This window comes from Crinia signifera, chromosome 3 (genome assembly GCF_055691185.1).
Source record: "Crinia signifera chromosome 3, ASM5569118v1, whole genome shotgun sequence".
NCBI classification, from domain to species: domain Eukaryota; kingdom Metazoa; phylum Chordata; class Amphibia; order Anura; family Myobatrachidae; genus Crinia; species Crinia signifera.
In genome coordinates this window covers 328,408,267-328,414,266 of record NC_139219.1, presented here as the reverse complement: position 1 = coordinate 328,414,266, position 6,000 = coordinate 328,408,267, and positions in this window count along the sequence as shown.

Genomic DNA, 6,000 nt, shown 5'->3' with positions numbered 1-6,000 from the left:
CTCCTTACCCCAGGACTCCTGCTGAATGGACCGTTACCTTGCGCCTCAGTCCTCACAGCTGCCACAGCAGCAGACGTCTGACATGTGGCGTGGAGCAGGCAATATGGCGTCTGACGACGCTGACTCTCCCTCTCTCCCTGCACACAAGAAGGATGGTGCTGAAGGTACTATACTGAGGGGACACTTACAAAAGGGGCTGGAAACACCTGTAACATACAGAGAAGTGGTAGAGGCAATTAATGCCACCATGTCCCTACTACTATCGAAAGCTGTGGAAGACATCACCTCTCAGATACAGAGGCTGTCCCAAAGAGTCACGATTACTGAAAATCAAATTGTCGGTGCATGACATGATATAGCCAAAACCCAGGTGGATTTAATTAAGCTCACCGAAGAAAACTATCAACTCTGAAACAAAGTTGACGAACTTGAGAACAGGGCACGCAGAAGTAATATTAGGCTGGTTGGTCTTCCCGAATCTGTAAAGGGCCCTGCTCTAGCCCAGTTTGTCAGCAACACCCTCCCCTCGCTACTAGGCATAACAGATGCCTGCAAGGACATGGTCATAAAGAGGGTACATAAGGTGGGCCCACCACTGACTCCGAACAAACCACGCCCATGTGTCACATTGTTCAAGTGCCTCAAATATTTGCATAAAGCTGTAACTTGGTCTGCCTCACATAAAGTCAAGAATCTCACCTGGGAAGGCAACAAACGTTTTATATTCCAAGACTTTTCGGCCAAATTGTCTAAAACTAGAAAAGCCTTTTCTCCAATCTGCTCAGCCCTGGCCTCTGAAGCAATGAAATTGGGCTTTTATACCCAGCTAAACTGCGGATCTACGATGGTTCCACTTTTAAAGACATTTTGGACCCTTCTGATGCATCGGCCTATTTGAAAGAACGATCTTATTCTACTATGGATTACATCACTGACACTCCACCTTGACCGGGACTGCTGTCCCTGACCTCCATCTTGGCCTCCTGCCACACAGTTAATACCCTGCCCGCACCAGCACCGTACTCCCCCACCCCCTTCACCTAATCAAATAATTTTCTGAATGACAAATCTTATTTCTAAGTCCACCTTCTATTTTAAGGTTGTAATACTGTGTTAGCTATCATAGATGTGTTTTTTTGTTAGAGATTTAATAATTGAATTATATGTCTAAGCGGTAGTAATCTCGCTCAAAGCATCACTTATGATAAATTGATCTATTGTTCCTTATCCCCCCTCCACACTCCCATTATAGGATGCAGGATTCAGCTCCATGCTTCTTAAGCGATTCTGGAGTGCTATGAACCCTATCACTGCCGATTCACTACTTAGTTTGTCTACACACCATGTATATATTATTTAATTCAGGAAGTTTTTCCCCAGGCCTCTCCACCTGCGGGATATTACTGCTGTTCTCATCTACCATAATCTTCTTTTCCCTTGCTCTTACCCCCGTCCCCCTTATCCCTCTCTACTTAGGCCTAGAGGACTTGTCGACAAAGAATCTCCCACTTTCTAAGACACAAGCAGGTCTTGGTGTCATAACCCATTTAGTAACTGGAAGGGTCATTCCCCATTTACTTTTGCTGGCTCATACTGTAGCATACGTACATCTTTTCACTGGTACACACCATGACTAATAATGTATAAATCAGCACCTGGAATGTAGGTGGCATCAATTCTTTTTCTCCTATTAAACGCAGATAATTGCTAGTCTATTTAAATAAATGCCACACAGACATTGCCTTTTTGCAGGAAACTCATTTAATATCTTCTGAGGTCATGAAGCTGCAGATGACGGGATGGTCTGTGATAACCTATTCCTCTTTTTCCTCCGGAGCTCGTGGAGTTGTTACTTTCGCCCACAGGTCTCTCGTACTGGAGGTGATGCACGAAGAAACAGATGTGGATGGCAGATACACACTTGCGGTGGTGAAATACCTAGGTAAACAATATACCCTCGCTAACATATACGCTCCGCCGCCATACTCCAAATTACTATATCGCACTATGCTGACCCTCCTCACCCCACATATGGACAATAACCTTATCATAGGAGGCGACTTTAATATGGTATCCTCCCAGACTTTAGACAAATCCACTGTAAGAGGCACTCCTTCTCCTCTCCCAAAAATAGGTCTCAACATACTGATTAAATCCCTTAAGGTCATTGACGTCTGGAGAGCACTGCATCCCACAGACAGACAATATACATGCCGCACATGGTTGCTTATCAGGTATTTATTTTCTTCTGGTTTCTCCTGCACTCTTTCCACTCATCTCTACCTCTTTTATTGCCCTATAATTATCTCTGAACATGCTTTAGTCTCTATAGAAATGCAACCAGCTCCTGAATCAGAGTCAACTAAACTATGGAGATTTCCCTCCAGATCTATAAAATCAACCAAATTTAAGGATTTCTTGAAGGCAACCTTAACAGAATTCTGCCTCAATAATGAGAAACATAAACACACTAACCCCCCACTGTTTTGGATGACTATGAAAATGGTTTTACTAGGGGCGATTCTCTCCTTCATGGCTGCCTCCAACAGAGACGATACTAAGCAATATTTGTCACTTCAATCCTCCCTAACGGACGCTTATACTTCTTTTCAACAAAACCCCACTCCACTACTTAAAGAACATTACACCCTAGCTAAAACCAACATGGAAAGTTATATTTCAGAGATTGGAGAGAGACAACTGTTTTCAGTTAACTACAAATTTCATAAATTTGGTAACAAGACTGGCAAACTTCTATCTGATCTCTTGAAAGGCATGGTAAAGCCCTTGATAGTCCACCCTTTACTTACCCCAGAAAACACCCTCACTGGGTCCAATAGAGAGATCGCCCAAGTTATGCAGATGTTCTACAAAGATCTCTATACCTCCTCATTACCTTCTCCTACTCCAATTAACTTAGAACTCACTGAGCCTGTCCACTCCCCACCCCATCCCTCACCATTGTGGAAAAACCTACAATTCTCTACATTTTCTTCAGATATGTCCTCCTTCCTCACAAAATCTGTCACCTATACAGAAGTAGAATCAGCTAACAAACAACTAAAGCCCAATAAAGCACCTGGCCCTGATGGTTACTGTGGCGCTTTCTATAAGCTTCTGCTGCCCAAAATAGCCCCGATACTAGTGGACCTTTTTAACTCTATCATACTGCCGGATACAAAATCAATCTCTCTAAATCCGAACTCCTCCCTCTTCTTCCCCCCAACACCCAAATTCCATTAATCCTTACTACAGATGGAGCCGGCCTGGTTTTTGCAGGGGATGGCGGAAGAATCGCTTCCCCCGGGTCCCCGCCGCCTCCCCGCTCTCCCCCACTGCCTCCCCTAACCCTGTCCATCTCCCTGAAGCGGAGACGGACAGGGTTCCCGTCGCCCCGCCGCCCGGAAACTGAGATGCACGCGCATCTCAGTCAGATGGAGCGCCTCGCCGCTGGTGGATTGCCAGCGGAGACAATCTGGCGATTCGCCAGCAAGAGGGAGGCCGGCTCCATCTGTACTCTCCCGTTTGCTATCACTAATTCACATTTTAAATATCTGGGAATCCAAATCATCACCTAGCTTCAAGGCTGACATGAACTCCTCCTGACTTTCTGTAATCAAATCTATTATATTCCTGAAACTTGTCATGCAACTATTACCTTTTAAACTGTCCTCTCCTGATGAAAACACCTCAAGAAAGCTGTTACCCATTTCTTATGGCATGGTAAAAAAAAAATAGCACTCGCGAAGATGGTCATGGACAAACTTAGCGGCGGCGTCAATGTCCCAGACTTTACCTTATACTTCATGTCCATCTTGGCAATATATGCTGCTGATTGGATACTAGAAAATAACTCGTACACAGATCTTTCCTTGGACACAGAAATTTTTCACCCCTACTCCCCTAACGCACTGCTTCACTCCAAAAGATATCTTATTCCTCCACATATACTCTCCCATCCCCTATTCCATGACACTTATTTCAACTGGATTAAACTACGTAAAAACTAGCTAGCGATCACTCGGCCATCTTCAGTGGAAAGCTAAGGGACTGTGTGCGGCAAACCAAATGTTCGACCCAGGTAGGACCTTACTCCCTTTTTCCTCGTTAATGGATAATTATAGCCCCCCAAATTCACACTTTTATATGTTCCTCCAAACACGCCACTATATCTCATCCCTTCAGTTACAGTCGTGCCATACAACTCCCTCCTCTTCCTCCCCTATACTGAGACAGCTTCAGAGGTGGCAGAAACAACCTTGCAAATTGAAACATGTCTACAATCTACTAATTAGCAAGCTGGGAAAAATTCTATATATGCTTTCAACATATATGTGATATGTTAAACCAAGCATGTTGTCTCTCACTGTATGCTTTTTATGATTATCAACATTTACAAAACCTAAAAAAATTGATTATCGAAAAAAAAGACCAAGGAGTTCTCCTATTGTTAACTATTGACATACAGGATATGAAAACTACAACCATTCAGATACATGATCAAAAGTGAGAAAAATCTTGGAATGTTTTTCAACATTTTCTCATTGGTGGAAGTTTTCGACCAATCACAAATCATAGAAGATTATGGAAGAATTTATTTGGAGCCATGAAATTAAAAATTTTCTCATACAGTATGTATATATTTTGCACATTTATTTGCAAAAGGAGTTGGTCTATTCTGTTCTCAGTTCTACCCTATATTGGAAGAGAGGAGGCTGACATAAATATGGTCAAATACCAGTAAACCAAATTTCATTCTATCCCATTGTTTAAAGCTATACCTTGGGATGTGTAGAATATGGTTTATCCTTTTTTAGATGCTAGCAGAACGAGGATGTGTGCTCACAAGTAAGGCTTTGCAGATAATGTACCAAATTGCTATGCAGTTATTTGGGGATTACAGGGGACCAGTTTGATTGTATTATAAAATCCATTCCCTTTATTTTTATGAACACCTATTTTTTTTTATTAATTGTGCTTGCTTCTGTAGTTACATGACTATGAAACAGCAATGGGTATCAGGTATTCCCCAAGTTTTACCAACCTATTTACAGAGCTTGGCTTGGCAATGGGAACCAGGTTTGCCAAAACTTTTGCTAACCATTACATGGGAATGCTTGAACAGTATTTGTTTTGTTCTGTGGAATGCCTGGTGCTCAGCAAAAGATAACTAGAATATTTTATTTTCTTTATTTAGTATGTGGTCAAGATTTTATCTCTAAATGCGTTGATCATTTTAATCACAACATATTCAACCTGACTTTCATGAGAACACTTCACTCTTATACTATTTACTTCTTAGATATTTGAGTAAACAAATATCTTAGAAATGCGAATTCCTCCTACCTGATTGGCAGGCAGAGGCCTTCACAGAGATGGATGGGGCAAAGGCGTCTGGCATTCATCAAAATGGGGGTTGCCCCCTTTTTGCAGCTCTGTGGCAAGGACAAGGACTGCATCACATATACAGTTTCCTTGGCCTCACAAGGCCCACTGCGACTAAAAGCCTGGGTAAGGTTAGACTTAGTTAGGCTGCAGTTGCAGTTGAACATCACAATCTGGGATCGCATCACAATTTTAGCAACCGCAAATGCAGGCAGGAGGTGGTAGGCTGGAAGAAGGTGGTATACAGGCAGGGGGAGGTATAGAGGCAGATGGTGCATGGCAGCCATCAGGGGGGTCTGCCGGGACTCCAGTCCAGGGCCCAGACAGAAAGAGGGCCCAGGAATGGAGTATATAAAGCATAATTTGTTACAAACAAAGTCCACATATCCCTTGAAGCACTGTAGAGATTGATCAGTGAGGCCAGTGCTGTAGACACAGGTCTAACAAGCCATTCCAGGTGTTTCAGAATGGAAAGGGGGACCCTGCCTATTTTGTCAGTCTCAAGCCCCACAATTTCTTATGGCAGTCCTGAGAAGGTGGTATGCAGGCAGGGGGTGGTATGTAGGCAGGAAGTGGTGTGCAGGGAGGTGGTGTGCAGGTAGGAGGTGGTGTGGA